The 23,892-nt window shown below is 35.7% G+C and overlaps 1 long non-coding RNA gene across 1 annotated transcript; it reads right to left on the bottom strand.

The window, feature by feature from the left end:
* Positions 1-8,713: 8,713 nt before the first annotated feature.
* LOC128082403 (uncharacterized) lies at positions 8,714-16,699 on the bottom strand. The gene is made up of 3 exons (XR_008207661.1): positions 16,603-16,699; positions 12,919-13,081; positions 8,714-9,609 (listed from the first exon to the last, which is right to left on the bottom strand). It is a non-coding gene; the product is annotated as an uncharacterized LOC128082403 (long non-coding RNA).
* Between the last annotated feature and the right edge of the window lie 7,193 nt (positions 16,700-23,892).

The following is a 23,892-nucleotide window of genomic DNA, read 5'->3' as shown; positions in this document are numbered from 1 at the left end:
AAATTGCATAGATTCTTAATTCTATAATGAAACAACATCCTCCCTATTCACTTGTAGAAATACAGTTCACTGCAGCATCCAAGAGTCTTTCAAAATCCCTAGATTTATGGACTACCAGCTGTGTAAACAATGTCCACTATTTCATTCACTTTCCAAAGGAACTGCTGCAAAATATTTTGTTGTAGAGGGACCTGGATATGGGTTTTGCTTAGTGAACTGTGCCATGTATTCAGCTCTGCCTGTGGTTAGTTCAGATTTCTGCCCTGTGCTGATCCAGCACCCAGTGAATTCTGTCATCCATGTGGGCATGATCTATTCTTCTTGCAGAAACCTCTTCTATGCTGGAGGAACCAACTTGTTGATGGGTTTTTCGTGTTGGAGCTGCAGATGTCACTGTATGGCTTAGAAAACAATCTGAAGGATGCAGAATCCCTGAATTTGACTTGACATGGTGTGGGAATCCAATGCGCAAATAAAAAATATATATAATATAATATGCACTTTGAGGGCTTACTTCTTTACAGATACAAAAGATATTACATCAGTTGGTATTCTTCTTGGTGAAGAGAAAAGAGGGTCACTGAAGGAGAAAAAAAGTTAAAAAATGAATGCCGTTTCACAACACTGCCATAGTTCTGCAGAGCATGCACACTAAATACACTGTAGCTCTATTTGAAATAGGTAAGGAACAGAGATACATTACTGTCATTGTGCTTCTTGTCTACCTAGCCTTTTCATAAGTAATTCATCAAGGGGGTTTTATACGTCCCAGGGTAAGGGCCAAGCACTGTGAATGTCAGAATCTACTGTCTAGGCAGATAATGCAATACTTTTTAGTGGGACAACAAATAAATTACTATGCAGCAGGTTTGAGGGCAGAAAATGTCTGCCTTTTGGATGCTGTCGGTATTGCCAGAGTATGGCATTTAAATGAGGCAGCTGATTTAAAGCATTTCAGCTGTCCAACTTAAATTACATTTTAGCCCTAAATAAAAAGAAAAGGCTTGTCATAGAAATAGACACGCAAGATACCCATAAGCCTGATTTCCTCTCTTAGAAGATCTGCGCTGCTATGTCTGTATATACAATTACTCTACACTTTTTTTTCCACAGGTATTAGTTACTTACTCTGAAAGAATGACTAAAGATACCAAGAAAATAAGTTCTTTAAAAAATATATCAAAATAAAAAGCAGAATTACCTAATGAATTTCCAAGTGTTTCAGGAATCCTTGAAAACATGCAGTTTCTTGGAACATCTTCCAACTACTCAACTGATGATGAACATTACAGAAGCAAAGTAGAGACAAAAAAAACACCTCAAAGCTCTGTTTAATTAGAAACTAAGCCACTTCTGAGGAAAAATAGAAAAGTCCAACAGAAAAAAAAATAAATCCTGCAGTTCAACTGCTCTGATTAAAGGAAGTTCTTAGTTGCAGTAATATGTCAACCTCCTGCATTCTTATTTTTTTGGTGAATGTGAATGTAAGGTAAAATCATGTTCTTAGTAAAGGTTCAAGAATGGGAAATGAAAGAGTAAAATTGTAAAACTTGTAAATTGTAAAATAGTTCTAAAGGCATCTCACTTGCTGCCTTTGATTCAACCATTGAAAACTATAATAATGACAAGCATAGCTGAAGTTTTACTTGACTTATTTAGAACTGTAATGTAGCAATTAAAATGCCTCCTGGAAGTCATGTGGAAGAACCTGAAAACAGACCTCAGCTCTAAGCCTCCAGTAGGGAGCAAAGCAGGGAACAGAGTCTGGACAGAAGGCTGACAAGAGTCCCCCTATAATCTCTCTGCAAATGAACTGTATCTGGCCAGGGAAACCAGACTGAGAGCCTGTACTGCTCTGTTAGTAGAGCTACTACTTTAGAGTAGTAGAACTACTTTAGAGTAGAGAGAACTACTTTAGAGTAGTTCTTCACAACTCAGGTTGTGAAGAAGCAGGTTTCACTAGAAGAGGGTCACTTTTAGGCCTTCTGCTAGCAAGGTGACTCAGGCCTCTTTCATCAGATGTTTTCTTTTCCTGATGCCTCTCCTGGGAATTGAAGTACTATTTCACTATTAGTAACTCTTGATGCTACACATGAAGATTATAGATTATTCTTGTCCTCCTTTACAGTGCCCAGAAGGTTTTGCATATAGCTGCCATTGTTGATTGCTTTATCACTCATTTAATGCTTTCACACCTCACCCAGAAGTGCCTCCAAATCCCTCTCTCTTCACATAAGTTAGTTTAACCGCAGACTGCAAAATGAAGAATCACTGCATTTTTAATCTTTTAACAACGGCAAATTAGTGCTCCCTGTGCCAAAAGACAGCAGTAAACACTCTTTAAACAAGTTTCCTTAATCTTTAATTCTCACTATAATGGAACAACTAAGAAGTCACTTTAAACAATTGTGTAAGGACAATAACTCATCAGCAGGATGAACTCATCAGGTTTATATGATTTATAGAAGTCTCAAAGCCATGAAACTTCATAAACTACATTATAAAAAGGGTAATTTTATAGCCTGAATGCATGATAAGAACATTTTGTTTTGTAAAATGGGAGATGCAATTGTCTAACATCTCAGAAAGCCTTTCACTAAGATAGGACATGTTAAAAAACATATAGGATCTGAGCAATATTCAGTATCTTATTTTTAGTAATTTATAGATTAACCTTATCCATTATTTGAAATAGCTTATAAAGTCCATCTCAGCCAGAGATTGAGCAGTCATAGAATCATGGAATCATAGAATGACTTAGGTTGGAAGGGACCCCAAGGATCATAGATTTTCAACCCCTCTGCCACACACAGGGCCACCAACTTCCGTAACTAATACTAGACCAGGCTGCCCAGGGCCCCGTTCAACTTGGACTTGAACACCTCCAGAAACAGAGCATCCCTTCCTTCTAATATGTAAACCACACTGCTCAGCTTGGTTTCATCAGCAAACTCGCTGAGGGTGCCCTTGGGCTCATCACTGAATCACTGATGAAGATATTAAAGAACACTGGTCCCAAGACACAGTCCTGGGGGACACTGCTCATCACTGGTCTCCAACTGGACGTAGTGCCATTCACCAAAACCCTTTGTCTATGGCCTTCCAACCAATTTCTTATCCACCAAATCGTCCACCCCTCAAATTTATATCTCTCTAATTTAGACATAAAGATGTGGTGGGGAGCCACCTCAAAGGCCTTGCACAAGTCCAGATAGATGACACTGGTTGCCTTCCCTTTGTCCACTGATATCATCAGTTCATCATAGAATGCCACCAGATTGGTCAGGCACGACCTTCCCTTGGTAATCATGCTGGCTGTGTTGAATCAACCATTTTTGCCTTTTTACCTCCTCTAAGGAGGGCTAATAATAGTCCCTTTGACTTTACCTAAACATATTATTAGTGTTGTCAGTATGTTGATAATAATTAACAAAGCAGTGTAAAAGGAAACACAGCTGTCGCTCTAGGCTGGGAGTCAAACACCATTGTTTTTGCTTTGCAGCTGCACCCACTAGGAATTGTATAGCTTTGCTCAACAGTAAGGGTCTTTCTACTTATTTGCAGAACATTTTAATCTATTATAAGATCCTAGGAACAATAGTTAAGTAGGGAATAGCCTATATGACCTTTGTATTTCAAAGGTTCAGCTCTAAATCCCTTCCCTCATTCATATACACCACACAGGTGGCAAACATCTGTTGTCCATTTTTGAGAGGGACTATCAAAAGTATAAGCAGAATTTTTGAGAAATCTTTGCCACAAGAACATCTGAACTGAACATTACAAATCAGCTGTCCTGTCTTCTTTACCCATCAAAGGCTCAGCAACTTGAATATATTTTCTTCCTTTATTTTTCTTTCTTTCTTAAGAAAGAAAGTATTGATCCAGACCCACAGTCATAAGACTCGCTCCAGTCTTGCTTCAAAAATCACTCCATTATCTTGATGGAAAAAAGTATCTGGATTTTCAGCTTGGTGAGAAATTTTTTTTTCTTTTTTTTTTTTTTTTTCCACAAGCTTCAGAATTACAAGTGCTGTAGCAAAGTTAGCCTAATGGATTAACCCTCCCATGTTGCCTTAGGAAAACCTTAAGCAACCTGGTGGAAATGCAGCTGTATGGATCCACAAGGACTTCTAGAATACTCAACTCAGCAGGAAACACACAGAATCAGATCTGCAGTTGTTTTTTTTTTTTTTTTGTTGTTGTTGTTGTTTTTCGTTTTTTCTTTTAATCAATATTGCCCAGAGTCCATCAGCCACAGGCAGATTAGACTACTTACCAAGCTGTGAAAAAACTTGTTGCTTCAAATAGGAAATGAGATTAATCTAAAAGGGAAAAATTCAAAATTGTCCCTACTTCTCTGAAAATACAGTGAAAACAACGAAGGGCTCTAATTTTAGAAACAAAACATGTTAACAATTCACAAATGGATATCTCTCTCCAGTTATGGCATTACAAACTCCTTAGACTTGTGTCATCCCATCCGCATTTGGGCATTTCAGTGCATGTACTAAATTTGAAGTTTAGCCATACGGGAGTCCTTTTCAAGTCAATGAACTAAGACCAACATTTCCAGAGACCTTTTGTGGACTTAACTTCTTTTTCCAGGCATTTATCTTCTGATTCTTATGTGAGATCTGATCACTGGGGGTTCCCTTCTCAATATTTCATTTAAGCATCCAGAGCTGAGAGGGATGAAACTGTTCAATTATGTGTAATGTACACTTCCACCAAAAGATTAAGTTTGCTATCCCATTAATACATGAAAGAGATCAACAATACAGAGTTTTTGACAATACATAGAGCAAACGAAAATGATGCAGGCAATTATTCATAGATTTTTTCCTTTGCAATAAAAATCTGTTAAGGAAAGAACATGAGCGAGTCTCTTAGACACAACTTCCACCCCTAAATATCAAAAGGTGATCAGTTCTCCAGATCCATTTCTCAGCACCACACTGAAATGCTCAGGATGTGTAATAATGGCATTTTCAATTTCTTAACTGGAGATTAAGTAACCCATAAAATGCTTTACCTCTTTTTTTCCACTGGCTGCCATAAACACAAACGGATTGTTTTGAAGCCTGGCAAACTGGTACAGTCTAATCCATTTTAGTTCCTAGAAACTTTTATTGCAAAATCTCAAATATGCACAGATGAAATGAAGAAGAATCACCACCCATCCCAAAGATATGGGATAACTGACAGATGACTATTCAAAACAAAGCTGTAGTGTTGTTAATAGCAATATTGCTATATTGGGTATATTAGATTTTAATAACTTGAAGCTATGGAAGAAAGCCACTGGAATAGAATATTCTAATGCTAGAATATTTCAAACTTAGTTCTCAGTCAGTGTACACAACCAATCTCCCCATGATGATTCTGTGACTGAAAAGGCAATAAGTAGTTTAGAGCTCCCAGTGGAAGAATAGAGAAATCTAAAACTCAGAATTCTTCTAGCAGCTGCAGAAATAGTTTTATTGTAGAGCTGGGCTGGTTTTAACTTGCAGTGTGCTGGCCAAGAGTCTTTAAGTATTAAAATCTACAAAATATCTTGTCTATGCAGGCGGGTGAATGCTCCAAAGTAACTAGGTGTGATCTGCTTCCAATGAGGCAGCCCAACAACCAGGTTAGCACAGGACTCTACTTGATCTAGCAAAGGGATAGGTTTGTGAAGCTTGAGACACATTAACAGATGCCATAAAATGAACTTCCAAGGAAGGGTCACCATTTGAGCTCTTTGAGAAGCCTGCTGAAATCATTTGGGAACAAATAAAAGCAACTAACATCAGAACATAAATATTCATATCTTGATGTAAGCAATATATTTCTCCACAGGAAGCCCAACTGAAATCAGCTATTGGCAGAAGAGAGGGTTCTGTACAAGGTAGTAGAACCTGCCCTATAAAAATACTGCTGGCAACCTGTCTTAGATTAAAACACTGAGTATAAAGGACTCATTAAAAGTATAAAGGACTCATTAAAAGTATAAAGGACTCATATAAAGGCTGTGGATGTATACATATACTCACAAGTATGCACAACAAAATTGAATATCAAATTAAAAATCATAGAATTACAGAATAGTAAAGGTTGGAAAAATCTCTAAGATCATCTAGTCCAACCAGACTTTTATTACCAACATTGCACACTAAACCATGCCCCTAAGTACCACCTCCTTAAACAACTCCAGGACGATGACTCCTCCACCTTCCTGGGAAGCCCAATCCAATGCATCATCACTCTTTCTGACAAGAAATTCTTCCTAATATCCAACCTGAAATGTGAATGTGAATACCAACGTTTCAGTTTTAACAGAGAATCATTACCCTACCATTATTTTTTAATTTTATTTTATTTCATTACTTTTCCTCACTGTATCACATATAATGGCGACTTATACATCATCCATAAACTTTTCTGGATCATAGTTATCTAGGAAACAAAAGAAGCTGTACGTGAGTATTTACAGATACTTCTCCAACATGGCTGCATGTTCAAACTCTTAGAAATGAGGCTGGGATCATCTTGAAAGGCTACCTAATTCAGTTTACTAAAAGATTCTTTTCGGTCCACAAGAAGAAAAAAAAATCCCGGAGGTGCACATATTCAACTTGGCATTACTGAAAAAAAAATAGTCATGAAAAATTGTGCATTAATCTGGCTCGTTATTTCACTATAACATTTTAGTGTTCTGCTTGCTAGCCTAAATAATAAGCCAGTATAACATGTAGCCTCATCAATGCTATTGTAAATAAATACAATTGTGAGATCATTAACTCCTCTTATTTTCTTACAGCTACACTACAGGTTGTTATTTAAAACACTGAAGAATTATCTCATAACCACTAGTAATACACAAATTAATGCAACATTAGGATAAAAATTTATAACCATAAAATCACACAGATCCAAATGAAGCTTGTTCCAGACTATAAATTTAGCATACACAAACATGTCTGCATTTGTATGCGATAGGGAAAAGGTCTAGATTTACATGAAGTATACATTGTAGAAATTCAGAAATAATCTGTTTTTCTAGATCTTTATATATGGATATAGAGTGAATACTAGTTCTATAAATAAAAACACCTTGTCATACAGCATATTTGACTGTTTCCCAAGTAAAGCAGTAGGTTTTAAATTTTTTATGAAAAATAATCTTATATCCCCTGTGTTTTATTAATGAAGGCTCAGTTGTCAAATCTCTAGGAGATTCAGTACTAGTAAGAATTTTCTGACATCAGCACTGCACATGCTAAGTGCATGTTAGAAAAAAAAATAAAATCCAGTTGCACACTTTCAACTATCCATGCACTGTAGTAAAGCTCATTTTCTTTGCTGATTCATGTTACAACACACCATTCCTAGATAAGTCTCACAGCATCAGTAAAAGAAAAAAGACCTTTCTTGCTCAGAACTTTCAATCAAGCCTGTCTCCAACATATATTAACACCATTACCTTTTTTTTCACCTAAAATGACACTCATGACTTCCTTTTAAATAGCACTATGTTGCATAGGTATATTCAATGTGCCATTTAGTCCCTTTGTCATGGAAGCGTTACCACAGCAAGAAGTGACATTAAGTCAACACTAGAAAAGTCAAGCTGACAATAATATTTTCATGTATACATTGTTTCAGAGGTTCTGCATGAATTCTGCATCTGACAAGATAGACAGACATCAATCTGATAATAATGAAAACCTCAGTAAAAAAGACTAAAAATAATAAGAAACATGCCATCAGAGACAGACTTTCATATGTAAGCTTTTTGGGAAGTTAGATGGTTCCAGTATTTTCAGTTTTCATTTGATCTCACTGAGAATCTGGCTTGTTTTTTTTTTTTTTTTTAAACACTAGTTAAAACACAGGGACATACAATATACTTTCAGAATCAGAGGCAAAATATTTCTTAGTCCAAATAAAAAGAATATATCTAGGATAAAAAAACAAACAAAGAAAAACAACAACAACAAAAAAAACCCACCTGAATAAAGGAAGCTGAAACAGAGAAGGGAAGAAAAATAAAATATCCAAACTAGTATCTTTGAAGCAGTTTACAAAAGTAAATTGTTGAATATCCCTTCAGGAAAAGAACACAATTATGTACTTGCACACAGCTTCAGTGCCAGAGCCTATTGTCAAGTTTTGATGAACTGTTCTGCTGGAAAGACTTGATGCACATATGCAGACACAGCTCTCAGAATATCCCATTTCTATCCAAATATTCTATCTCTTCTAGTGATGTCTCCAAGAAATACCATCCTTTACTTCCTCTTTACTCTAAGCATTCAGTGGTATCATAGCCTGGATGAAGGCACTAAAATTATTCTAATTGAAAAGCAATTATATTTTAAATCAGAATATGGGTAGCTCTTGAAACAAGTTAACCAAAGAAATGGTAAAAGCTGATTTCTTAACCAAGAATTGATCTTCACATCAATAATTTATGCCTTTTTAGTCAGACATGCCTATCAGATACTAGTTACTGAGTTTAGTAGATGCCTCAGTCAGAAATCTATTATACATGAATGAAAAATGAGATGCTATCTGCCACTGTTGCACACCATGAAGCTCATTATCATCTATGTTTCAAGTCCTAACTTCAGATGTATTAGGTATATATGTATATGTATGTATGTATATATATGTATATGGTTAAGGATTACCTTCCTACACGCATAAAAATACCAAGTTTTCAGCTTCCTTTCCCGAAAGGCCTTTCACTGTTAAGAGTGAAGTACTGAAAGTGAGAAAAAGTAGACTTAATGCTTGTAAAAAGTCTAGGAACAACAAGATTTTGCAACAGATTTTGTGCTTTCGTTCAAGTACATAATACTTTGGAGAGTAAAGGTTTTGGTGTTCAGCATTAGATGTTGATTATACCAGGATGTAAAGTTTAATAGATGATACTACTTCCCCTTAAATTGTTTTAAGAACAATGCTTAATTAATTCTACTTCACATATTAAGATAAAGAGGCAAAAGAACTTGCAGTTGTAAAAATAAATTGTGCTAAGATACCTTTGTATGATATCTTTGACTGAAACTTTATCTGCTGTAATGGTAAAACTGAATTAACTACAAGGAATGTCGTAATTTCTTAAAATTACTGAAAGTCTTCCAGGTCGCTTACGTATATTTTTATATGGCTGTTTGTTCCTTATATTAGAAATGAAAATAAAATGATAGATGTTCTAACCTGCTAAAAGGCTTCAGATTGGACCCAGGACCTGAAGTCAGATCTACGGGATCTTTCTTTTTCTGTAGAGTCCTTCCCTTGTTATTAATGAATTTATACACTTCATCAGAAATACAAAAAGTTATGCAAATTATTTTAGTCCATGTGGTTCTCTAAATCCTTTATGTTTTACTTCTGTTCCTCATGCCTGCCTCTCAAGTCTGTGAACTTTACAACTTTAGCCCCTAGTGAAAATTGCAATCATCTTGATGGCAGTAGAAACACAGCTCTCAACACTCACATGCTGTCATGTGACAGAAGCTTTTGGACAGTGGAACTTGGCTCATTTGACAAATATTAGGGTTGTAGCATCTTCTTTCCAAAGAGATTTAATTTCCTCTTAAGCAAACAGATGCTTTCAGTCTGACAAAAAAAAAAAAAAAAAAAAAAAGTTTACATTAACATAAGTGTTTAACAAGTCTGAAAACAAACCCTCTTGTGACATGCTGAAATAGAGAGGAAATGAAACTCTGCCCTATGCAACATCAAGTTCTCAAGAAATGTACATCCCTTCAGTGTCTTAGAGAGAGAGTTGTATATAAGCTGTCTCTCTTATGTTATGGAGTCAAGAGAAGTCTGAAGTTCATTCATTCAAATAACATCTTGAAAAACATCCTGGAGATGCCACGTGGTCCAACATATGTAAAAGAGTTTGCCAATTCTGAGAACTGAATAAGGAAAAACCAAATTCAAAATAGCCATGGAAAAACATATGTTTCTTTATCAACTAGACTCTGTCTCCATAGAGATATCATCAGGTTCTTTAACCCAATACTAGACTAGTCACATTGTTAGACGCTCCTAGTAAAGGAAATTGCAGCACTTCTAGTTTATCTTTTTGTGTTATGGATATTTTAAAAGATAGACAGTGGATGTGTTCCAGTAATGTCTCCCAGAACAGTGCTGCAGTCATAAATCTCACATCATACTAACTCCACTTAGAGTAGCTTACTTTTATGTTGGTAGTACTTTCCTGCAACAAGTTTAAAATACTTTTTTTATATACTATACCTACTAGTATTTGCTTTATAAAACTTCTAATGCACTATTTTATTCATTTTATCTGTGATGCACATTCCTATACTGCCTTCCTCATTCATGTTCTCAATGTTAATTTCAGAAGCAGTCAGAAATGATAATGCAAAAGCAATAAGATTCATGAACATGCACTATGAATGAAATTATCACTTTAGGAAGTCTACTGTATGCTTCAGATTCAGTAGTTTATTGCTAAATGTGCTCTGAAGCAATGTTTTTTTTCCACTGTGATACATAAAAATAGAGTCTTGAGTACTCTGCTCCTCTGGTAATGGATGAAAAATGCAATAATGTTTAAATTTATTCTGCTACTTGGCTACCCAGTGAGCAGGTCAATGTTAAATGTGTTTGGGAAAATGCTGCAATACTGTGAGTACCCAGAACTACATATTCAAGCTGTTACAGGCACACCTAAACGGATGTACTACAATAACTTTATGATTATTTCAGTAATTTGAATGCATTTGCTTTTGTTACCTTTGAACGAAGAGAATAATTTCTAAAATTTGTTGTTTCCTAACAGGAGGGCACCTCAAATCAATGCAAAAATGGAGGTGCCTGCTTTACATACTGCAAATGTAAGTAGGCCAAAAAGTCAAAGGAGTTGTTTACAAAGGATATCTTGGTGAAAAAAGATAGATTTAATAAAGATTCTAGCTACTTACAAATAAATATAGAGATTGAATCTAAACTAGTTTTAGCCATTAATCAATTTCTTTCTCCTACAGTTGTTGTGAAAATATTAAACTGATAGGGAATTTTATTGTACCTGTTTAGCGTGTTGTTTTCTTTTTTTCTTGTAATTCGACTAAAACCTGCCCTACCAAAGTAAGCGAGGAAGAAAGTCCTGAGCATCTCCAAAGCACTGCCTTATCTCTGGTAAGGATAGAATCCCATCGTTTTATTTAGAATATCTACATCTTAATCTAGCCTTTAAATCAAACTTGCATTTCTTCTTAGTAACCAATGCAATATTCTTCAAGTACAGGGAAAATTTTTCCTGCTAATAACCCCCACATATGAATTTCTGCATCTTATCAGGCAAGAAAAGAGGATTAACTCAGCTATAATTGTATATTTATTGCTACCATTTGAATGGTTTTTTCTTTCCGCACACCTTCGTTCAGTTGCTTCCACTTGACATGCTTAGATTGGCTAGTTTGGCACATAAAGAAGCAACTACATCCACATACTTAATCAACCTGTGATGCAGCACAGAATTTATCTATCCATATCTATCCAGTCACACTAAAATAGCACTATTCTATACCTAGTGGAAGGATCTTGGACACTTGGTCTCAGTATCTTGGCTGTTTAATCCTGGCTAGCATGTCCAGGTCTTGTCTCTGCTCCCTGGGCAGTTGCCCCTTGGTCTGCAGTGACAGAAGGGAACTGAAGGCTGAGGAGGATCAAGGCTTAAACTTGTGGGTGTAATGATATATTTCTTCTGTGATGATAGCCTTCTTCTTGGTCTGTGCATGAGACCCCTTATAACATTTACTCATGAAGACAGTGAGTACATGATAAGCTCACAAGGAAAGACCTCAGAACTCAACAGACCTCAGAAGTCTTTGCCAGGGAAGAATACTACCGTGTAGAGTAGCAAGTTAAATAACTCTAAGTGTGTTTGGGAAGAGAGCTTATAAACAGATTTTAAGAGCATTGCAGATTTTAAGGTGCATTGCAGTAGCTTTCCAATCAAAGCAGTCCTATGCTACTGCTTTGAGTCCATGTAGAAGTATACACTTACAATGATTTGGTACAGCAACCATTACATACTGCTGTAAACTACAGGTCTCTAATATCATACTAAATAAAACTACAAGAGAATTCTAAAAGTTCATTCTTCAAACATAGCCTGAAATACTTCTGTTAATATTTATTGAGATAAAAAGCTTTACAAATATTTATTATTCTATTAAGAACTTCTTGAATAGATAAAAGTTGGCTGCAAGTATCATTTATTTAAGGATTCAACTTTTAATCAGTTTGAACAGAGCTCATAAGAATTAAACATTTGAAGGTGATACTCCACAGTTCTATAAAGAAACAAACCACTGAATGATTACGTATCTATTTCAACTGCAAAAAGGAATGTCTTTCCCCAACATTGGATTGATCACTCAAATATCTTACAATATATTGCAATACTTAAGATGCAAGTATTCTTTACATTAAAATTACTTTGCATATTTTAATTGGTTGCAAAATATGTGACAAAATAATTGCTTAATTATTTTAAAATAAAACAAAATACAAGAGAAGTTGAATTCCATTACCATGTAGGTAATGCTGCATTAGCTGGTAAACTACTTTTTCATCAGTTTTATAGTTATGGGAGCTCACATATACTAAATTGCCTCTAGGTAGGTATATTTTTGCTTCATGACATCAGTAGAAACTGATCAGGAATTGCAAAGAAAACTAATAAAGATGCCAATGAAGTTTAAAGTCAGTATATTCACTAATTCATTTCATAAATTAACATTTAATTTCAGAAAGATTTCTTGCATCTTGTATACCTCAAAAATAAGATGTGAAAATAAAGGTTAGTAAATATGATTTATAACAATGATTTCACAGTTTTGCTTTATTATGCCCATATAAAATGCAAAGATAAAAAGATCCAAGCACCTGCTGTATTGTCTGGACCGTACAGCAATTTTCTTCACACATTATCTGAAAACAACCACTCCAAAGTTGAATATCAGAATTCATATTGACTTCAAAGAAAAGACATATAATAACTTGGTTTGTAATTTGGCTTGGAGTTACCACTGAAACATTGAAAGTACGCCTGGAAAAAATAAAAAATACAATAATCCTTGAATTAAGTCAATGTGAAGTTGCAACAACTAATTCAGTGCAGAAACATTACAGGAATTAAGAAACAATCTAGAAAGTTGAAATTCTGTTTCTTCATATGATAATGCAGTCTTTTCTCAGTTAAGGCAGTACTTTTAACTACCTTTTCAAGAGATCGGCATAGAGAAGACTAATTAAATCACAGCAGCATCTTAAAAGTCTACAACTAAATTAGAAACACAGATGAAACTGAGTCTTAGACTCTCCCTGAAATTAAAAGGAGTTAAGTACTTTTCCCAATTCACAGGAATTCACAGGGAGCTCTGAAGTGACAGTCTAATAAATTGCAAACACTGGTGGCAATTAGAACAATGGTAAACTGATAGAACACTTGAAATACAAGAGCTTATTTCAGTTTTACTATATTGCTATTAGTTTCTAAAGGTGGAAAAAAAAGCTGTTTAAAAGATTCAAGAAGAATATTAATGAGCACTAGGGGTACTTTGTATTTCAAAATAAACACTTGAAATGTTTGTGTCAACCATGGAAGTTTCTGACAATCACCAACTGTATCAGAGCTCCTTCTTTCCCTTACAAGTCTTCTGGCAAAGGAAAAAAAAAAAACAAGCTATCAAAATTCACCATCACATCAAAACAACTTCAACACAGCAAAGCAGAAAACATCCATTACTTAATTTCAAAACCTTTACCTTCTATCAAATGCTATACCTTAATCACATACAGTACTTCACAAAGTATGGAGATCACTGTGGAAGGAATGCCTCCATGGAAACTACAACTAAGAGCACAATAATGCTATTTGATAAAATATATTTTCAGCTACAAAAAACTATTTTTCAACACAGTCAGCACAACTAGTTTTGCATTTTCACCACGAAAACCTAAGCCTGCATGCTGCATTTGTAAAAATCTGCACTAGCAGAGGTGACCCACTGTCACTGCCACCACTACTGAAACGCACTGCCCACCACCTCACTGTGCTCACATCCACTGTTCTGTTACCATCAGTGTTCAGCAAGCGTTGATGAGTGTCAAGGGTGACATCATATGGAGGAATTAAAATTACATATCTTTCCTTCACATGCACTTCCATGTCAGACACCATTTTGTCAGACTGCCCCTCCGCGGCCATCTGCCACACAGTAAAAAAATGTAATCAAATATTGTTGGGAAGGTTTAATTTCTACTGCCATATCACATCTGCCTCTGACCATATGGGCCAACATAATAAAACAGGAGACATTACTTTCAGAGCAGACCTTGCATAAACATGTATATTCTTGTTTAAGAGTGCTATCTAAAGAAAAATCACTTTCCATCTCTTATCTCCTTCCAGAATCTGGAATCTCTTCTGCTCAAGCAGCTTATTACTCCCAACCTCTAAGTGTCCAATCTCAGTTGAATCCTTTGAGACTGCAGGAGTCTCATGTTCCAGCCGACTTGCAGTTTCAGAATCTCAGCTTCCTATCTGAGGAGTCATCAGAGATTGCATCAGCAAATGGGAGGTAAGAGAATTTATCACCATTTTAAATTATTTGATTATTCAAAACTAAAAAGATCACTTCCTAAATCCATGAGGGGGATTTCTTTTCTTCCCCCAGTTTTGAAAAACACATATAAAAGACTATTTCTTTCACAAATTTGAGGAATTGTGCCTGAATGTAAATGAAGAACTTTTGTTAGCAATTGCTTTTATCTTCCAAATCAGAGTTGTTTACTGCAAAACAGTAGAATACATTGATTCCTTTACAAAGAAATGTTTGTGACAATGTGGTTCATACACCTTTCAGAGCAAGAGGATGTTTTTTGTCTTAAGCAAAAAATCAACACTCCAGCAACATGGGTATTAATTGTTGCATTGTTTCAAGAAACAAGAATCTACAGGAAAAATAGAAACCACCTACATAACATTGTCTAGAAATTGTTGGAAGCCAATTGCAAAAAAATTGCGATTCTTATTTCACAATGCAAAGACTTCAAGTAAAAGCAATTCTTCCATCTTTCTGGCTTCTGAATCTTTACTTTTCTTATCAGTTTACTTCACATGTAGCAACTGTTGCTTTTAAATTGCAACAACTGCAGCCTCAACTGTTATCTGAACTAAGAGAGTTACTACCAGAAGAGTTACAGCTTCAGGGAGAAACAGCTCACGAGGAGACCAAAGGTGCTACTGCATCCACACCACTGTGCGGTGTGTGGGTGCTGTTGGGCATCAGATGTGACAGCTGCTCTCCCAGCTGTTGGTTTATAGCAGAGCCCTAATTCTCTGTGGTTGCTACAAGCAACTAGGATGCATTTCTCTTTTGATTGCATCCAGTGGAAGGAGAGAAGAAACAATCCAAAAATACACAGCAAGCCCTCAAGCTACTATTTTAGGAGACTCCTAAAGATTATCAGAGAGGAAATGCTAGCATTTTTATTTGCAAATAATGTAATTGCTGCAAATTAGCCATTACACCCATTAAAAAATAAACCTCCACTGTCATTTGGAAAATGTTTTCATTTTAAATCCTGTATTTTCAAGTCAAGTAAGTAGGACTGTGAATTAAAAAAAAAAAAAGAAGTAACTCCTTCAGGTGAAACACACGCCTAGTTTGGCTCAAATGTCATAGAAACAAGCATATATACATATATACACTATATATATAGATATATATATACTATAATTAGTTATATCATATAGTTTAGTCATAAAAACATACTCATCTAAGAAGACAATTAGTATTTTTAAAATAAGAAATTTTCGTGACATTTCAGTTAGTGTTCACTAAACAGTAGGAAAAATGGAACAACAAATACTTTAAATTATCATCCCACCTTTTGGAGTGTTTTGAAAGGAGAATGAAGAAACCTTAATTTGCCACTTAGAGAAGCAGCCTTTGTATTTATTACATGCAGTAAAAAGATCTTTAAGTTTCCATTTAAAAACATACAGGCAGTCTTAACCCCAGTCCAGTCCCAGCACCCTGATCCAAAAAGCACTGATGAGTAATGTGCACTCCAACATTGTCAGAGCACACAGCTGTTCTACTCATGCTATACAAATTCCTTCTTGTGAAAATATCTCTGGGACAAATCCTATCAGCTTAAAGAGGGCCAAAACTTTACTCTAAGATCTACTCTCAAACTACTTGCCAACTACAGCTCCCAAATTCAGATCTCATTTTTGGGCTTAATCATCGCAGATTTGTTATACAAAATGTCTTGCATAAGACCAAAAGAGAAGAGCTTGAGAGGTAAATGATATTTAAAATAAACAAACAAACAAACCCTCAAAAAAAAAAAAAACCCAGAACAACAGATGACACAAAGCTGAGTGGGCTTTTTACTGCATATACTCTGTGTGCTAATCTTGCTAGGTAAATTCAGAGCAGTAATAAGGAGCAGTCTTTTAGCAATAAGAAGAATTAACACTGGCAAATGTGATAAGGAAAGTAGATCAGTTCACTATGGGAGCATGACTGTATGTGGAAATTTTCTCATATCTCTTACCTTGTGCACCAAAGTAGAAGGAAAGGGCAGTGCTTTCTCCTTCTCTTCATCTCTCTCTTGGCTTAAAGTCTGTAAAATGTACTCTCAAGAAAGTCAGATTAGATGCTCCTATCTGAAACAAAAGCCTGTGTTCTTTGACTGCACTGACAGCAAATAGACAATAAGCTCCATAAAATTAGGACTTCTCTGAATTCTCAGCCTAAATTTAATGTTAACCTTTAACATGAAATCTGCATTTCATAAGTAGGTGCCTTCTTGATTTGATTCTTCTGTTGACTACATCATATTATAACGAGCTTTCCTAAAATATAAATCATAAATATTTATAGCATCTCACTCTCCCTTTGATGTGTTCCTCCAATTTGAAAGTGGACAAGGTCTTAGGGGTATTAAGGTGTTGTTTCTTGTTTGTTTTCCAGTAGAAATTTACTTCTAGTAAGAAGAAAATTATAGTAATTATTCCCTCAGTAAAGGAAATTCAGAAAAAGTTTAGTCCAAATCGATTCCAAGAAGCAGTAGCCAAATATAAAACAAAATAATAAAATCAAATAAAAATAAAAAACTGTGTATTCTGCAGGTGTACAGCACTAGACAAAGCAGACAATGCCTGCTCCAATGATTGTATGGCAAAATATGCAAATGTGGGCTGGTGTGCAAGGACTGATGTCCGTAGGAAAGAGAGTTTCATTACTTCTCCTACTAATGGAACAGTTTATTTTAACTTATAAATGGTCTAGAAAAATGCAATGGCCATTAGTAATTTGGAAAATTATATTTGATCATTAAAGTGTGAAATAGAAAAATATATGTCTGTTCTAATTAAAAACGTTAATGCAAACTTTACACCAGAGTTACCTCCAGCTATATCTGCAAGTGTCTGCAGAAAATTTTTACAATGCATATTTTATATATGCCAGGAGTTTTTAAACATTGGAGTTAAATGGAGAGGACAGATACAAATTAATGGAGATTCAATTAAGATGTTCATAATTAAAATCTGTACACCAAAGATTGATCAGTTTTTATGTTCTACCTTTTCACACTGTATGAAATGAGAGCAAAAGTTGGTGCAATCATAAAGCAGGCATTTTGGTGCTTCTCAAAAGTAATCTCTCCACATGGTATGCACTCAGACTGTGGGTTTGATGGTGAGGACTCCAGACCTGCAGCACTCTATAGAATTACTCCATTACAAATCAAGTTTGTAATTATGAGATATAACTGAAATAGAAAGAAACTGCAATGACGGTCAGCAGTGATAAGACTCCTGCTCTCTGCTGCTTCTGATAGAAACAAACCAGTCTCCACTATGAAATATCTGTTTGTACCATCCAAGGGTACTTGGGAGCCAGGTTACTGCCATCTGTGAGCCCTTTCCTCCATTCAAAGTACTTTGATTACCCTGACATTACAGATATGGTGCTCTCAAGTACAACGAGCCATTCTAGCTCAAGTTATCAGTTCAAATCAAAGCATAGGAAGTAGCAAAAAAAAAATCGAAACACGCCATATTTCAGTGTCTGACAGAATGTCCATAATCTCTGTAAAACACGTTGAAGGAGGCAATTACTGAACTGGGCATTAGACAAGTGACTTGAAAGACAGATAAATAAACTGTTGGCTGACATATACACACAACTCAATTTTAACTGGCATTCTGGGACATGAGATATCATTTGCATCTTTACTGCACAGCAGGAAATATCATCATGGAAGCCAGCATATAATAAGGAGCAAAAAAAGAAAAGCAAGTGCTTTTCTTCATCAAATGCTAAAGGTCTTCAACATCTAATAAACGTAACTTAGGGATGATGTATATGTGAAAGACCTCATCCTAAATACAAATTTATAGAAAATTGTATCTCAGTAAATTTCTTCAGAGTATTCAGAAATCAGCAACATTCCTATACAATGCTTACTTTCAAAAAAAGTGCTATGTTCCACTCGTAAACACTGATTTAGGTTGGAAAACTAGGCTAAGTCTAAACTTAACTACAGTGCTTTATAGGATTTTTGTTGTTGTTTAGCTCTATGAAATTAAAGTAACAGCAGAAAAAGTCAGCAGTTCTGCGGCTTCCACATTACTCTGATGACACAATAAGGCACCAAATAGCATATGTAGAAGCTTGCGTGCTATAAAGAAGGGAAGAGAGAGAAGTGAGGGGAGGAGGGATGTCAAAATGATGGCTTAAAAGAAAAACTGCCCAGGAAAACAAACAAGATGTCAGGGGGGCAGAATTTTAAGGAAAAGACACAAAGAATCTCAAATGTGTCTTCTTGAGGGACAAGTCTCATAGAAGAAAACAGGTTGGAATAAAAGACAAAAATAACACTCAAAGCTATATGCTTCTGGACTGTTAAAGAAATATATGCTATGTAAACAAAAGGCATCAATGTGAATAAGGAAGAGATGTTCTTCCCCAAATTGAGTATATGCTTTTGTGGTATATAAACATTCAATACAACTGAATTTCAGATGCTTAAATAAGCATGTAGATAAAAATCTGGATTATGTCACAGCCACTACTTGTCTTCTTATCTGAAAGCAAGCTGATCAGCACTGCATACAAAGACTTTCTTCATAGACACAGGATCAGTTCAAATGTCACTATTCCTGGATTACCTGTCTGCCACACCTTTCCTTACATCATGATATTTCTTCCTATCATAATCATTTGGGGATTCTCTTGCACATACTTCAAAACTTACCTTTTTATTCTGAGTTAATATATTCATCCACTTGACCCCCCCCCAAAAATGAAAAGGTGGATCAAGACTATCACTAGAATTGGGAAATGCCTGAAACTGTTTTGATGGAAAATTAAGCTTATGAAGTTTAATTTAGAGCTAAATTTGAAATGAAACAATTTACCATTTTATAATTACCATAAGAAACCTGAAATGAAAAGAGTTATTGTAAATGAAAAACAGAAACTTTGTCTCATAACATTTTCAGAACATCATGATCTTATACCAAGAATAGCCTCCTTCCTTCAGCATTACCATTTTAAAAATAAAATGTCTCACATATTTATTGAGATAAACTCTAATAATTTTACTTTAGAAACATGTTGAATTATTCAATTCATTTTAAATTATTCTGGATTTTTTTTTTGCGGGGCTGGGTTTCTTTGTATTTCTTTTTAAAGCTTTTCCACTTTGTTCCCAGTTTACTTCAATTCATTACTTTTGTTTTGAAGTGATAGGATATGTTCCATACCATCAAAGATTCAACATAGCAAAGCAGTGACTGACAACATGCAAAATCCAGGCAACTGCTATTTGAAACTTTTGATTCTGAGAATAAAAATATGCATCTCAATTTACTGATGTCTTTACTAGCTTTAATAAAATTTTGTATCTTAGAAGACATAGAAATTTCCATAGTCAGGTCTTGTGCTAGGCAACTTTCAAACAATTATTGAAAGAGCCCATTTCTCAAAGACTCTACAATATAAGAAAATCTATATCTAGTTGACTGAACTTGTATCCTCTTTCAGTTGTGTCAAATTGATGCCTGAGCAGTTTATATTTCCGAGGTTTCTGTCAGGGAATCGTGTAGAAAGAGAAATATTTGCTTAAACATATAAAATTGGCAGATTTGATAGAACTTACAGATGTAAGCAAAAGAGATCAGAATCCTTAGGAAGAGTAGGAAATAGAATCTGGACAATGATGTAGATCATATATGGGTTAAACACTCTCCTTGGATGCCTGTAATTTCAATCTTGACATGAATGGCCTGATCATAATTAATCATCTTAAATAAGGAATCGTAGTTAATTATCTAAAAGTTTTGGTGTCACACACCCTAAAGTTCAGTACTGCATACCCTCTGCTCAGCCAAGATGCTGGAATCACCCTCGAGCCATATCTAAAACCCTTGTCAGACTCAAAATCTTGTCATCCTGATATTTGAGTGATATTAAAGTGATCTTAGGTATCTGTCTGAAGAGACTAGTTGTGCATCCAGTTATTGCTGCTTCTTCCATTTGCAGCATCCTGCACATTTTTTGTAAAACAGCCTAGGGCTGCTAAATGAGTTTGCAACTTACCCAAATGCTCTATTGGCCTGGTTACAGTACACTGCTTCTGATCTTTTGTATTATTCAAGAAGCTACAAGGCCACATAAACAAGCAAAAGTTTATCTTTGAATCTGGGCTATATATTATAGCTCAGCACTTGTGTGCGGCTCTTATTTATTCCAAATCCAGTCCATATATATTCCAGAAAAACAAATTAGATTGTTTAAAATGAGTGCATATGTGGTGGTTTATAGATATATATCTGAATTCAGGATCAAGCTGTTATTTATAAAGATATTATTAGTTAAATAAGTACCAATATTTACAAGACAACAAAATAAATAATGTATTCTTTTACGAATTATGCCTTCACAGATTTTCCCAATGTTATTCTTTCCTTTGTGACAAATGGCTACACTTGAGTCATTTAGAAGAAGAATTTTTCCTTTCAAATCAATGAAGGTTGCAATTCTGATTTGAGTGTTTTGGGAATGCTGTCAGTTTCTGAATTACAGGTTCCTGTACGCTTGTCTGACTCAGACTTATAAGCAAGGTCAGACACAGCACTGCAAGAATGGCATTGTAATTAGAAAGGTGCTTATTCTGTCAGCTAGGTGTAAAATGCCCCAGCAATGCACAGTGAAGCCTTTATTTTACACATAAATTAATTGTAATAACTATCAAACTACAGCTGGCAGGCCGGCCAGCCAAACTCAGTCGGGAAGTTCATATTGTCAGAGCACTTCTATTGAAAAAACAGCATCTCTACAAGCACGATCTGCAGATATTCAAAGGGAGAAGAAGGAAAGAGAAAATGCCAACTTAAGCTCCTGACTTGAAACTGCTGATACTCTAAATAAAGTCAAAAGAGTAACACAAAAGGCCTTCAAGACCTTCTATGTGTCAAAGCGTAAGATTAAAGACTGAATTTTGGGAGGTCTCATATTTTTGAAAATTGCACCTAATAAACTACAAAAACAACCATCAGTTTCTACAGCTTCCACACTTTTATATATTTGATAATCCCTTTATCCATCTCCTTCTGATTTTCCCTATGGAGATGAAAAACAGTCAAAAGAAAACAGTTGTACAGGAAGGTTTCAGTACCATGGCAAAGCACTGCTAGCAGGAACTCTTAGTTCTCTTATCTACATCCATTCTATATGGTGATCATCTTTAATGATAACTACGTATGAGACCGTCTTTTGAACAGAATCACTCAACAAACATGAGTGAAAATAAAGCCTGAGGGAAAACAGCTCTTCAAACCCAGATGCACTCATCTATTTTGGTCAGAAGAGATGGCTTCTACTGGCTCCATCCATCCCAGAGAAAAGTATTTCCACAGTTTTGAGAGTGAGTGATGTGAAAGTAAGTGAATTGATGCAAGATCTGATCAGGAAAGTGCTATAGAATTGCAAGAGAAAAGGAACACTAGAATACTACAACGTAATTGTAAAGGAAATGTAGTGAAGGATATTCACTACCAGTTTTAAGCATACACAGCTAATGCTCCATTCTTACAGGGACTGTTTCTGATATCAGGAAACAAGTTTGTATGCAGAGTTGATAGAAGGAGGAAATGATCCTGTTCCGCTATTCAACAGATGACTTAGGACATCTTGACCACAGAAAAAAAATGTCTAAATTGAAATATGACTTCTATTTCATCCTTGTGCCAAATTTAAAATTATACTACAAAGACCTAGCATCACGCTGCAAAGGCTGATGTGATAGTAGCAATGCTCTCTCGCTATATATATCTTGCCTATGTGTTATTTTCTTTTTAAGTGAATATGACCTCAGAATAAGATGGGAATTAATGTTATTTATACTCTAAAAGTGAACTTAAAAAGCAATTGATAAGACATTTCAGGGCTCATATGAGTTAGAATGATCCAGAATTTAAGGTTTCACAAGAAAAATAAATGAAATCAGTAGCACTGCTGTGTCAGGGGCAACCCACATCAGTGTGTGACAAGCTGCAGTTCCTCAGGGTGTTCCTGACCCAGCATGGGCCACCCATGGCCTCGGTCCCTCAGTTTCCCCAGCATAGAGCATGCCCTTTCAGAAGTGTGCCTCCAGCTGCATCTCCTCCTGTTTCTGTCACCCTGTGTTGCCTACTCCAATGACTCCTGCCCTTCCCTGGGTGTGCCTGAGTGGAGGTGTCATGTTGTGGTGTGCAGTGGGCAGCTGCAATTCTCCAGCAGTCCTGCAGCCTGCCCCAAATCCTTCCAACTATACCAAGCACTAGTGACCGCCCTTACAATTCATGCCTGAAAAACCACTGTACATAGTACATTATAAGGTATAAAAAAAAGAGAAAGAGACCAGAGATGAAAGGAAACATCAAAAGTCACTAAGGAGGAAGCTGAACTGCAGCACAACTTTCACAATGACTGCCTGAAGCTGAGAGAACATGGTTTGCCCAGGCAAGCTCAAAATGGCTGCAAAATAAGCTGATGATACTTGAGCAAATTTGTTTTTCATCTATGAAAACAGTAGTTTTCTTTTCTTTCTCAAAAAGTCCATAAAATATAATTCTATTATCTCAAGAACACTTTAAAATCATATAGTCCTTTAGAGTTTCAAAATTCAGTGTTTTCACTACCTAATCAGTATACAGAATGAAAACAAAGCCAATTAGGAAAGTAATGAGTAGCAGTAATAAAAAATGTCCTCTACTGCTTCAGAAACAAACCCTTTATTTTCAGAGTCCTAAGGTTTTATTTCCTTCTATACAATAATACACATAATGGATCTACTCCTATTTCGTGCTTTAATAACATTCTCTTGCCAGCAAAATAGGCAGGGAGCTGTAAACCTCCCAATCTGTGCAGTCATGGAAAGATTCAGAGCTGAAACCAAGGGCTGAAACAGGGCAGAAACTAGACAGATATTCCTCTGTGTACTTTGAAAATGTTTTAATACATGAGGCTTTGGTTCCTGGTTGAACTCACACAGAGGAGAACATGTATACCAAACCCTTGTCCTTTCCCTTTGCTTCTTTTAAAGCCTGTAAGTTCATTCATACAGATTCTGCTAGCAGCCAGCTCATTTGGGAAAGCATTTTCTAGGCTGCTCTGATCATTGACAACCATGAATAATAAAATTAGAAAAAATCCTGGAACATAGATTCCATCAAGTAAAATGAGGGTAAAACACATGAGCTCACTCACAGAATCTATCATCTGTGCTTGTTTTTGCACCTGTTCATTTTTCCTTTTGTCATCAAACAAGGAGGACTACTCTCCTTGTTTGGAA

This window comes from Tympanuchus pallidicinctus, unplaced genomic scaffold (genome assembly GCF_026119805.1).
Source record: "Tympanuchus pallidicinctus isolate F22 unplaced genomic scaffold, pur_lepc_1.0 scaffold1, whole genome shotgun sequence".
NCBI lineage: Eukaryota > Metazoa > Chordata > Aves > Galliformes > Phasianidae > Tympanuchus > Tympanuchus pallidicinctus.
This window is presented reverse-complemented; position numbering and strand designations above follow the sequence as displayed.